General features: G+C 48.6%; 1 protein-coding gene across 1 annotated transcript in view; it reads left to right on the top strand.

Moving 5' to 3' along the window:
• The window catches only part of GRID1 (glutamate ionotropic receptor delta type subunit 1), a 737595-nt gene that overhangs the window by 284218 nt on the left and 440315 nt on the right, over positions 1-13062 (top strand). The window lies entirely within an intron of this gene.

Genomic DNA, 13062 nt, shown 5'->3' with positions numbered 1-13062 from the left:
CTTGAGGGTGGACGGGGAAATGAACACAGATTCCTGGCTGCCCCAGAAAGAGTGAGTGCTAAGTGTGAATCTGTCCCACCCTGCAGGCTGCTCCAATAAAGAGGGAGGCTGTGTCATGAGCACACGCACGTGCAGTAGTCTATTAGCTGTCTATGAGTCCCTACTTTGCTGATTATTTTAATCAGCTGTTAATACATTATGAATAAGATAAATGACTCCTACTAGAAATCTGAATGGAGGTTCTCGCTATCTGTTTATTCCTTCTTCTCAAGACTCACAAAGCTACACATCTGGTAAGAAGGGAAAAAATTCTACCAGTTAGCTCGATTGTTTTCAAATATTGTGGCTTTGGCCTTGCATAGTTGATAATATAGAGTCTTTCTTTTTTTAAATTTCACTTCACCTGTGTGCTGCATAGACACAGGTGTGCCCTGCACAGGCGACTGTACCTTTTTGCACAGCTGTGGTAACTTGGTGGGGCCAGGGCAAGTCAGACACCTGTTTTCGTACACTGGCGAGGGGTGGAGATATCTCCCTAGTGTAGACTGAGGTCTGAGACGGTGAACAAGTAAGGTCCTGGGATAGACTGATGAAAACACGTTAAAAGTAAGAACCCGCTATGCCGATCGCATCTGAGCCACTTTGTTTTGGGTATGACTTGGAATGTGGCATATGGTTGCCTTTTATTTAGTTGATTTGACTCAGTTGAGAGCTTACATTTAGCATCGCAAAAGACATTTTTAAAAAAACAAACAAGTCATTTTGATCTATTTCTGATCTGTTATTTCTATTTCTGTTTTCTTGCTGCTGCTTTTGTTTTATATTTTGATATATTGATTTGGGCTTCTTAGGTAATTATTTTCCCTGGTAATTTGGTGTGATTTCATGTGGTGTCATTTCTATGGTTGTGTCTTTTAATTACCTGTGCTACTTAAAACATATGTACATTTCCTAAAACATGCCTATATTCTTTTTTTAAACAACGTGTCATATAGATTTACTGATTAAAAGCAAAAAGGAATCAAGGATAATCTTATTAGAAAATTAGGAAGTTACAAATGCGGGGATTTTCTTAACCTAAATAGAATATCCAGAAATTATAAGAAAAAGATAGATGTAATCAACCATAAGCATTTTTTTCCTTTCCAATTTGCATGCCTTGCTTTTTAAAACATTGTTTAAAATTGTGAAATATAACATTTATTCAGAAAGTGATAACTTACAGAGAACGGTTAACAAGTAGTTAGTAGAGCAAATCTCTTAAGTATGGTATGGGTTACAGTTCCACAATTTCAGTTATTTCCTTCTAGCTGTTCTAATACACTAGAGACTAAAATAAACATCCATATGATGTTTCAGCAGTTACAATCATTGCAAAATCTATCTTCTCTGTCCACATTTCCTCCCTCTCATTTGATCAGTTCTTTCAATCTTCAGGGATATCTGGGCAGGTGACCTCTCTAACTTGTTCATGTTGAAAAGGGGTTTGACATTTGGGGGTAGGGGCTGCACTGGTTGATGTTCTTGGAGATACTGGTGCCTCTGGGTTTCAGGGCTTATCTGGCATGGGATCAGTCGGAAAGTTTTGAGTTACTGAAAAATAAACTTGGTGAGTGAAACTTTTATAGAGTCTCAGAGTGCTGGGTATTCTTTAGAGTTTTCAGGAAAACTGTTGGTTGGGGCTTGGCATACTAAAACATGCCTATATTTCTTTACCCAACAGAATTAAAAAAAATGAAAGGGTAGCTGTTGATCCCTCTGGCTAACATGAAGAAATACCTATTACTGTCTAAAGAGAGAAAAAAATCTACTGGCCTGAAAAATGGTCAGACCGTGCCTTGCCTATGAGTCTTCCTTTAGCTCTTTAGGTGTGAACAAATTGTGGATTTCTTCTGGCGTCTGCCCCTTGGCTAGTGATTAATCTTGGTTTACAATTTTTGTCTTTGTCTGGGTCATTGTAGATTTTGTTTGGAGGGAAGTTGGCTGAGGCATGGCTTGTTACTAGACATCATCTGAAGTTTGAGAGTCTAAAGTATTACACTTACCTTGCCACTCCCCTGCATACACGCCTTCCGCGATTCCCCGTGGCCTCTCACGTTCTCCCCACCTGCCAGCAATGTCAGATGACTCATGGCTGTGCGAGTCCTCTCTCTTTTCGTTGCCTCGTTGTTCTTTCACATGCTCCAGTGTTCAGCTCGGGTGCTTCCTCCTCCAGGAAGCCGTCCCTGAATCCTCTTGCACAAGCTGGGGAGGCTCCCCTTGTAGAAATCTGGACTTCCCTCTCTTTTGCCGGCTGCCTTCTATGGACATTGTGAGTCATTTATGCATATGTCCATCTCTCTAAATAGACCGTGAACTCCTCATGGGCAGGGACCATTTTTATTCACCCTTGCCCCTCCCCACCACCTCTGCCAGCACACCTGCAGCACATAAGGGGTGCTCAGGAAGTGTCGGTTATACAGATCTTATAAACAGAGTTAATCTTTGTTTATAGAAAGGAAGGTGCATGAGTTCAGTAGAATGGAGATAAGCTGACAGTAGGGAAAGTCTTGGATTTGAAGAAAAGTATTGCTGCTCCAGGGTCACTCTCTGAGTGGCCATTGGCTGAGCATCTTACCACGACCTCCCCGAAACTCCTAGGAGGGTGATATATTGGATCCTGTTGGATGGATGAGGGACCTGAGTCCCAGAAAGGCTGAGTGACTTGCCTGAGCACCTGTGGCATGGCTGACAGAGCTGGACCTGAGCCTGTGGGCCCCTGACCCAGCTGTTTTGGTATTTTAGGCCTCTGGTGGCAGGTGGGCTCCCTGGGCGGTTCTGGGACCCCCTGCTCGTCCTTCCCGGGATGATAAGCCCATTTCTCCATGACCCCAGCGAGGTCTCCCAGAATAGGCCGGGCTCGGCAGGGGTGTTCTGTTATCATTCATTCCTAAGCAAGTCTCCTTCTTAGAGTTTTTAAAATCAGCCCAAGCAGGTGTGAATGTTCACGCACGTGAACCCAGTTCCTGAAGCAGGTGGGCTGCGGGCTGCACCCCAGAGCCCACCCCGAGGCTTCAAGTTCACCTGCAAGGTGCTGGCTGCAGATGGACATAGAGGGGCATGTGCTGCTCTCAGCCCTTCCCAGCCGCATCGCTCTTTGTTGCTTCTCTTGGCCAGCCTGAGAGTGCCTCCAGGGTAGTTCAGGTTAATCCTCTCCACCTCTGTGTGGGCAGCCCCTGGTCCACTGCCCAACACTCTGCCTGTGTAGGTTGGCAGATGACTTTGTGCCCAAATGAATGGGTAGCAGAGGGCTGCAAGCAGGAGTGAAAAGAGGGCAAAAAAGTGGCCCCTGGTGCATCACTGCAGGCACTTCCCTTCCCTGCTGTTCCAGGGGTCCCTGGTTGGCCCAGACAAGAGAGAGCTGAGCTTTCCAAAACTCTCCTGAACTCCGAAGGGCAACAACAAGTAGGCAAGCATGAGGTGCAAGAAGTGTAAATGAAAACGCTGGAGTTCGCTGGTCTGGTACCTGCCTCCCACGCCACCTGCCTCCTGATGGATGGTCTCTCTTGCTCCAGAGGGCTGGCACAGCCACAGCTCCTCTGGATTTCCTCCCATGGGCATCTCTCCCTTGGCAGTCCCTGAAGCAGGGCCCCCAGTGACCTGGGGCTTTCCTCCCGGGCACCCTTGTCTCCCCGAGGTCTCCCAACCCCCATGCACCTGGGCCCCTCTGGGTCTTCTCTGTGTGAGTCACACCAGGAACCACCTTATCCCTCCATCAGACCTCAGCAGATCCACAGAGACACGCACTGGCCCACAGGAAATGAAGACGCTGCCAGCCAGACTGACTTGCCTTGTAACTTCCTGGACATTTTTTTTCCCACTGAAAATGGGACTCAGCTCTCAGGCCTCTTGGGACACGGGGAGGGAAGCTCTCTCAATTGTAGCCCTCTCCCAGCCGGGCTCTGTGGCCCTGAGCAGGGGGCTGGCTTACAATTCTGCTCACATCTGGGCCTCCCCGTGTCACAGCGGTCGGCGTGGGGGCAGCCCTGGCCTGGGTGGGCAGAAGCGCTTCCATCTGGGAGCCCCCTCGTGCCTGCAGCTTTCTCTAGAGAGGCGCACCCACACAGCCCCCTGCAGACCCCAGTCCTCTGTTCCCCTGACCCAGTCCTCCACGACCCACCCCACTCCAGCCATTGGAACTCCGCTCAACTGCCCGCCTCCCCACCTGCTCCTCCAGGAAATTGCCAGATCAAAGCAGAGGCAAGGGGCCGAAGAGGAGATTGGAGTTTCTGATTGTGGCTGTGGGAACCAGCGCTTGAGGATCCTGGGGAAAGAGAGGTATGTGGGGGGCGGGGGGAGGTGGGGGAAGGAGGCAGAATGGCCAGATGGGGAGAAAGGGGCTCCCCCTCCTCCTGACCCCTGCTCACTAAGGGCTGGGTCAGCCCTGAGGTCACAAGCACAGTAATTAACACCTTCCCAGAGGTGGCACATTTCACTGTTGGCTTCATTTTGACGGGGATTAGGCTACCTGCCTTTCTGGGAATGACCGTGTCCTTGGGTGACACCGTCCATCCAGCGGGTTGCCTCTCCTGGATGCTCATCGCAGAGCATGTTTTAATGAAGCTAGAGCCTGGATGACAGTATCAGAAAGCATTGCTGCTGGCAGGAGCCTTCTGATACGTTTCTTCAAATTGTCTAGCTCCTTTAGGCAGGGAAAAATAAAAGCCAAGGTGGGAACATTTGCCTCAATCCATTGACCAACAAAATATATGCCCTAAATTAAAATGTAGGCTGTGTTTTGCAATTGAGAATCAGAGAGGTGGCAAGCAATTTGCTTCTTGTGGAGCGATTTGTAAATTCCACCCTGGGGGTGACAGGGAGGGTACAGAATGGGTGGTTGAGCTCCTCGGCTTGCCATGCTTTCTTCCTGCTGTGCTCTCAGCTTCCAGCCCTAGGAATCTTGTCAGATCTGTATCTTTATTAAGCTCCATTCTCTCTTCTTCTGGCTGTGTACAGCTTAGAGCAGACACAGAAAGTTACGTGGTGTCATGGAAACATAACCCGTTTTGACTTCTGCGTCAGATCTTGCCTTTGCCATTTAGGAACCGCGTGACCTTGAGCACTTCAAGTTCCCATTCAGAGCTTTGCTTTCCTTATCTGCGAGGGGTGACGTTATTCCACACCCCATAAGTTTACGGAGTAAAGTGGCTGAAATAATGTATTTAAAATGCCCAACAGTGCCTGGGCAATTAGCAGTGCTCAGATATAGTTCTCACTTCCTCTCCTTTCCTAGTTGCTTTCACGTGAGTCCCTGGAACCTGAGCCTGGCATGGCTCTTGTGATTTATGGAGGGAGGGTGCTCAGTTGAAATCCTTAAGGGTTGGCTGGGGGAAAAGCTCGACCATGCTGAAGCGTGGATTCAGCATGATCCCAAGAGAAGCCCCAGAGCATCATTAGCGCCCAAGGACTGGGATTTTGTATCCCCCATCAGCCCTTCCTTGGCTGTGGGCCATCCCCGGGGGGCGGGTGTAACCTCCCAGGCAGCACCCCACTGCTGAGCACATTTCATGAGGGCCCCACTGGCAGCATCTGGGGGCTGGGTGCCTAGAAGGATCTGGAGGGAAACCAGCAGCATCTGCTATGTTCTCCTCGGCTGTTTTGAAACTTCTTATCCCAAGAGTTGGTATAAGCTATAAATATAAGTTTTTCAAGAAAGTTTTTACTGCGTTCTTGAATAATGATGCTTAAGAGGTTGTCTGGTAAGTGTGGGATGTTTGCCTTCTCCCAGGCCTTCCAGAGTGAGCTGTCTGGGGAATTCCCTGCTCACGCCGTCCCGTGATGCTCAGCTCAGGGCTGGACGCCCTGGACCAGATGCTGGGGAAGCTGGACCCGCCGGGAGACGCTCAGGCACTGGGGCATGTCCTGCTGCCCCTTGGGAAATCGGCTCCAAATTGAGAGGCTCCCCAGGTTTAATCGGCCAGCCCCCCAGTGTGTGCTGTGGGAGCGGCTTCTAATCAGCGTTGTCTAAGCTTATTAACACCTTGTCAGCGCTGGGAAGGCTCAGTGTACACTCCCTCATCAGAGGCATTAGCTCACTCCAGGACTCCTGAAAACATTGGATGCGCAGCCATCCTGCAGGCATTAGCTGGTCCAAGCATGCCTGGTTTTGAGGTCTTAGTGGGGGAGTCTATCAGCTCCTGAGGATGGGAGAGGGGGGTTGAGTGTGCAGCAGGAGAGTGTGCAGCACCAGGCGAGGACAACCCCCGGACAGCCCACGCCCCTGCCAGCTCCCAAGGGACCCCTGTGTCTGGGGCAGCCCTAACAGGGGGTCTGGACGTGGCTCAGGGATTGGCCATCCGAGCCCACTGCTGCTCTGCACTCATACTGGAGCACATCTGCAGGGGCCAGTGGAGGATGGGGCAGAATGTAGAGGGGCTTGGGAATTAGGCAAACGTGGGTCTGACTCCAGCTCTGCCATTTATGAGCAGAACTTGGGTGCATTCCACATTCTCATCTGGAAAATGAGGGCAAATCCCCCCCACCTTCCTTTCAGAGACAGTAATTGAAATGATAACCCTCCCCACCCTAGAACGTAGCCTATTGTAAAGTTCTGGATGCTATTAGTTGCTGGATTATTAGTAACAATTTTTATTATTGCTACGATTGCTACTATTTTTGGCTGTCCCTCTGGGCATGTCCCTGGCTCAGAGCCACCCATGGAAGACCGTCTCCAAACCCTTTTCTTTGGGAAGGGCCTGTGGGGGGAAGGGGGAGAATGGAGGGAACGAGGGACAACTTTCCTTCAGAATCTTACATTTCAGTCAACTTAGTCTCCTGCTATGTGTGGGAAATTGCACCATCTTAATACCTCTCTCCCCCTTCTTTAATCTGTCTTTTCAGAATGTTCTGTCAATTAGAAAATGCTTGTCAGCTAAGTGACTATTCGGGAAAACAACCTACATGACTTCTCAAGCACTTGAAGAATTTAAAATAATGGCAGGGGATTAGCTTGCAGGGAAGGCATTGTTGGGAGGGAGGGTTGCCTCTCGGTCTGTATGCGTTCATTAATAACAGCTTTCATTCTGTAGCCCCCTGCATCTAGAAGGATCTCAGAGTGATGCACAGATGCTGCAAATAGAAATTGCTTCATCTTCTGCTGAAATACTGCTTCTGTTGCTTTGGGTATTTGATTGCAGCCATACTTGTCGTGCCAGGGGTGGGCTGGGGCCAATTATGTTACTCTTGTGTCTTCGAATTAGTGGGGCATAAACGGTCACCCAGTGATCCAGTGCCATTTAGTAGAAGTGACTGGGCCCGGATGAGGAGTCAAGTCCTGTGCTGAGTGCTCAGGAGGAAGGAATCAAGAAGAGCCCCTGGCCAAAGGGATCTTACTGGGCATCAGGAAGATAGTGAGGGGAACAACTGTGGCCTCAGGCTAGGGGAGTGTGTGCAACAGACGAGCACTGCCTGTGGTCCTGAAGTGCCGGCCCAGCTTTGCAGGAAGGATGGATGGATTGGGTGGGGAGAACCAAAGGCTGGCAGGTGGTCAGGCAAGCCTGCTGCTTGGGCTTTGTGTCCCAGCAGATCCCACTGTGCCAGCACCATGGTCCCCAAACTTAAGCCTGCATCAGAATTGCATGGAAGGCTTGTTATGACACAGACTGCCGGCCCCATCCTCTGAGCTTCTGATTCAGTAGTTCTGAGATAGGTTGTGAGAACTTGCATTTTTAACAAGTTTCCAGTGAGGCTGATGTGGCTGGTCTGAGGACCACACTTTGAAACCTCTGTGCTAGAGGATTTAAAGCAGGGGTGGTCATCTCAGAGGACTGCGGAGGCCAGAGAGGAAGGCTGGGTGGTGGGAATGTGGGGTCCGTGGCCAGCTGAAGGCACGTACCCTATGGAAGGCGAGCAGCTGCTACTTGGCAACAGCTTGATCCCCCGGGGGAATGTGGGACAAGTATTAAGAATCTTGTGCTTTGTCTGGAAACACTGGGAATCTCAAAGTTTTTATATAAAATCTCCAAATTTTTACAATCCCACAAAGGGCTGGGAAAACACATCTGCAGGCTGCATGTGACCATATTTTAGTTAGTGACCTGTATTTTAAAGAATCAACAGGAATTTGCCAGGTAGCCGAGGAGGGAAGGGACTTTTCATGAAAGAAGAATCCCATGTGCCAAAACCCGGAAACATAAAACAACTTGCATTGGAAAGTGCAAGTCTTTTTGATTGGGTGTTTAGTTTGCCAATGCTGCCATTAAACAAAATACCAGAAATGGATTGGCTTTTATGAAGGGGGTTTATTTGGTTACAAAGTTACAGTCTTAAGGCTATAAAGTGTCCAGTGTAAGGGGGTACCTTCATTGGAGGATGGCCATCAGTGTCTGGAAAACCTGTGCTAGCTCAGAAGGCTCGTGGCTGGCGTCTGCTTGCTCCCAGCTTGCGTTTCAAAATGGCATTCTCCAAAATGTTGCTCTTGAGGTGTTTTGTCTTCTTTTAGCTGCAGCTCCTCTTCAAAATGTCACTCTCAGTTGCTCTGAGTCCTTCTGTCTGTGAATTCCTTTATGTGACTCCAGTGATCCAATTATCACCCACCCTGAATGGGCGGGGTAACAACTCCATGGAAATTATCCAATCAAAGTCATCACCCACAGTTGGGTGGGTCAATCTCCATGGAAACATCCAATCGAAAGGTCACACCTTAATCAAAAAGATTAACCAATCTGCCTCCACAAGATTGCATCAGAGATAATGGCATTTTTGGGGGCCATAATACATCCAAACTGGCACACTGGGCTTTGAGGGGATGCTAGGGAATGGGGAGAGGTGAAGATGGGAGGCAGTCAGGAAAGGGTCTCCTGGGGCTTGGGGTTGATTCAGATTTACTCTCTAACCTTGCTGCCCTCAGCTCCTCCATGTCGCGGGATAGATGGAGGAGTTTGGGGCCCATGACGATTGGCCCAGCTGTTCCTTGGCTATAAAATGGGGAACATCGTGGCGAACGTTAATGAAATTATTTTTTCATGCAGATATGCCAATAGATGGTTTTTCTAAGCTATGAGATTTTTAAAAGAATTTCACAGTACATTATCATAGTAGAGAAATGTAACAATATAAATAGGCTTAAAGAAAAAACAAAATTAAATTCAAACAACTTCCCATTATCTTGAAATAAAAATCATTAACATTTTGGCAGATATTCGACTAGACCAGGGTTTGGTAAACTTTGTCTTAAAAGGCTACATAATAAATATTTTGGATTTTCAGCACATGCAGTCCCTGTTGCAGCTACTCAGCTCTACCCTTGAAGCCTGCAAGCAGCCATAAACAATACGTAAATGCATAGGCGTGGATGTGTTCCAATAAAACCTGATTTACAAAACCAGGCCCAGGTGTTGTAGTTTGCTGATTCCTGTTTTAGACTTTACTCTATGCAAAGAGACCTGTGCATTATATATTTTATGAACATGGAATCATTCATACCTCTTCTTCTTTAATATGATTTTTCACTTCGCCATATCATATATCACGGAAGTCTTTCATATAAATAGATATTCATTTATATTTTCATTTCTAAGAGCTGCAAAACACTCCTTACAGTAGCAGGCTGGTTAAATAAATTATGGGACACTCATAATTTATTGAACAGGTCTGGTACTGTTGGATACTTTTTCAATTCATTCCTATTAAAAATTGATGCTGAGAATCAAATGTATACCACACTTTTGCACACTTGCCCAGTTTTGAAATCAGCTCTTGAGAGTCTGGGTGCTGTAGCATTGGTTGCTCTCTTTTGGTTTCGCTCAGGTCTCCGTTGCAGTGTTTCACAACATCAGCCTCTGTGTTCTCCTTAGTCTGCTCACCATGAACCCCTGGCAGGTGTTTCTCCAGGATCTGTTGGTTTTGACTTCCAGACTTCCTCCATTTTCTGTGAATTACATGCACTTGTGATTTTTACATGTGCACTAACAAGTGGACTTCAGTCTTTAACTCCTCCTTGCTTTTTGAGTCTGTTGCAGTGCAGTTGCCTCAGTTTTCTAGCCTTTGGCAAATCAGATGGTCTGACTTCCCTTGTCACCAAAGAGAGGTGAGCCCTTTGCTGGGTGCAGTTGGAAGAGTTCCAGCTGTTTGCTCTTCTGGGGCTGGGTATGTGACCCCTGCTTCTGAAGTGGGCTCCTGGGCCCATCCCAGCTCCCAAGTTCTGGGTGTAGACCTCTCAGAGGCTCAGGGGAGAGGAGAGCAATGTGTCTACCTTTCCCCAGTGGGCAAGGGTGGAACGAAGATTTGGACACCAAAGGGGGGCCTCTGAAGGCCCTGGAGATGGGGTCAGGATGTGAAGCTCCAGCCCTAGGTTCAAGATGAGACCCTGGCTAGGGACCTGCCTGTGCCAGGTCTGTGCAGGGCACAGAGGCTCACACAGGTGTGGAAGCCACTGCCCCCACCTTCAGGGAGCTCATAGTCTGGAAGGGGAGATGGCATCCACTTGATGGATAGGGTAGGGACTAAACTCGATGATGATTGGAATGATAACCCCACTGTGAGGGCACGTATTCGTGGCAGGCCCCATTTCTGGAGATTTGCACGCCTAAGTTGGTTTTTCACAAGTCTTCAAGGAAGGTGTTTGTCTTAGGGAAGGTTCCCCAGAAGCAGACCCTCAACAGGGGTTCTGGTACAAGTGATTTCCTAGAGAAGTGCTCTCAGAGGAGCCTGGTAAGGGACAGGAAGTTGCGCAGGTGGTCAGCTTGACCTTGCAGGGGTGCTCCCAAGGTCAGTTGCACCCGGGCATTTTCTGAGGAGAAGAGCCATGGGTGCTGGGTGTTAGACATGGAAAGCACAACCATGCTTCCTCCTCCCCTAATTAGAATGCTGTTATCCTTGTTGAACTGATGGTGCAGTTTGACCAAGGTGCAGCAGAGCTGAATAAGTCATCTGCAACATGTGGAGGAGCCAGAGTGGCTGCATGGCCTGTTGGACTTGCTCCCTGTGTCCTGATGCTATGGGAATTCTGGAGAGAAGCTAGTTCTCTTCTTGGGCTCTGGAGGAGGTGCCTTAGTAGAACCTGTAGGGATGGCAGAGGTCCAGGTCTTATTTGCAGCAGTGGTGGCACTTTGAACACTGGCATCGGGGAGAATAGCTGGCTGGGCCCACAGAAGCCTCATCCTGTGTGGTGGGTCAGGTTGTGAGGGGTCTGAGGGGCCTGGTAACCATCTGCAATGACCATGGCGGGCTGTGGCTTTCCTTGCTAAGCAGAGAAGGGGTTCAGGCTGGGAGGAACTTTGCGTGGTTGTGCAGAGGTGGACCTGATTGAGAAGGGTAGTGAGACTGGAAGTGGGCACTTGGCTCTCCTGAACTGCCTTGGGGACCACTGGTGAAGATGCCTGGGCATTCGGAAAGGAGGGTCCTGAGCTCTGGTGGATGAGGCCTGTAGAGTCCACATGTCAGAGAAGGGGGGAGAGAGATGATGCCGATGGGGTGGAAGGGGGTGGTGGGGCATCAGGAGGGCCCAGTGCTGTGAGGACCAGGGAGAAGGGGCCATTAGAAGGCTGGCATGGGCAGCAAGGTGAGGGGGGTCCAGAAAAGTGGGGGGCTGCTATGCCCCTTCCCCCAGAGGCTGTGGGAAAGGGGTATATCATGGAGCCCACTGATGCCCTCATGTGTAGGAGGCAGGAGTTGAGGTCTTTGGGGAGGTGAGTACAGAGAGGCTTTTGACATCAGTAAAGGAAGGAGCTGCTGGTGGACAGGGGACAGGTTCAGAAGCCATGCCATTGAGGTCACAGGACCTGGAGGTGGGGAGTCTTGAGCAGGTACCAGGGGCTGTGTTCTCTGGAGGGACTGAGTGAGAACCCAGCCTGGTGGAATGCACATCCTGCAGCTGGATGGGAGGGTGGACTGTCATGGCCAGGGCCTGTTGTGACAGAGCTTGCCCACAACTCTGGCAGCTGGCCGGCATGGTGGGCAGGTCAGGCTACAGCACTGGTGGTGCTCTTTGTGCATGTGCCCTTGAGCCGCATGTCCCTCTACAGCCTCCCTAGATCCGGATCCCTCACCAGTAAAATGGGAATACATCACCTCCCAAGTTGAAGCGTGCTAAATGGGTGCTCCCTTTGGTGGGTCAGATCCATCTGGTGGGTGGAATTGGGTGAACTTCCCCTTCTGCCCCCTGTAGCTGGTTCGTATAGTTGCTAAAAACAGAACAGCTCCTGAGATAAAGTGTTTTGTATTTTTTTTGTTTTTCTCCCTTTCCCAGTGGGACGATTCTATATTTGGGGTGGGATTCAAGTTGAAGTTGAACATATAAACTCTTAAGGAGGTGGTTGAAGGTGCCAGCTGTCTGTTTGTAGCATTCAATTTATTAATTTAGTTGCACATACTTATTTAAGCTCTTGTTATGTAAAATATTATGTTAATTTAGAAATACAGCTTTTCCCCCCTCTCGCATTTTATGGAGCAATTTTATTGAGAGCTTCCCGGACTCTTCGGCAGCTGTGTTTCTGTCACCAGGGCCACTTTGTGCAGCTTCTGACCCAGTTTCCCAGGGCACATAATCTCCGCTTCTATCGTGGTTGCTCGAGATACAGCGCTTTTTGGGGCTGTGTAAAATGCTGTCACTGGAGATTTTATCCCAAGCCGCTTGTACTCATTTACATAACATTAGGAGGGTTTTTTTTTCCTTTCATTCGTTCTGTTGGTGTCTATTCACAATCTCCACAATGTAATTACTTATGATGTTGCTTTTTAAAGTGATTTGTAAAAAGCTTGTTTAGAACAACATCCCCAACTTGCACCTCTCAGGTCAGACCCAGGGATAATTATTAAATAGGAGTTAAATATCTTTGCCTCCTTCTATAACGATTCCATCAGGCAACCTCTATGAGCATCCAACACGGGCATTGATTGAGGTCATTTCAGGCTAATGTCTTTTCCCCAAATGGTACTTGGTTGGTTAAAATAAAGTAAATGAGAGAAGTGCCCTTTACTGGGAGAGAGTTTGTTGGGAATTTGAATTTTATTCACTCTTTTTTGAGGGATGATTTTGGAAGAAATGACCTTTGCATTTTATGTGGTCCTGGAGAGCAGCAGTAG

Source organism: Choloepus didactylus, chromosome 15 (assembly GCF_015220235.1).
Source record: "Choloepus didactylus isolate mChoDid1 chromosome 15, mChoDid1.pri, whole genome shotgun sequence".
NCBI classification, from domain to species: Eukaryota; Metazoa; Chordata; class Mammalia; order Pilosa; family Megalonychidae; genus Choloepus; species Choloepus didactylus.
Note: the sequence above shows the minus strand (reverse complement) of the source record. Positions and strands in the feature narration are given on the sequence as shown.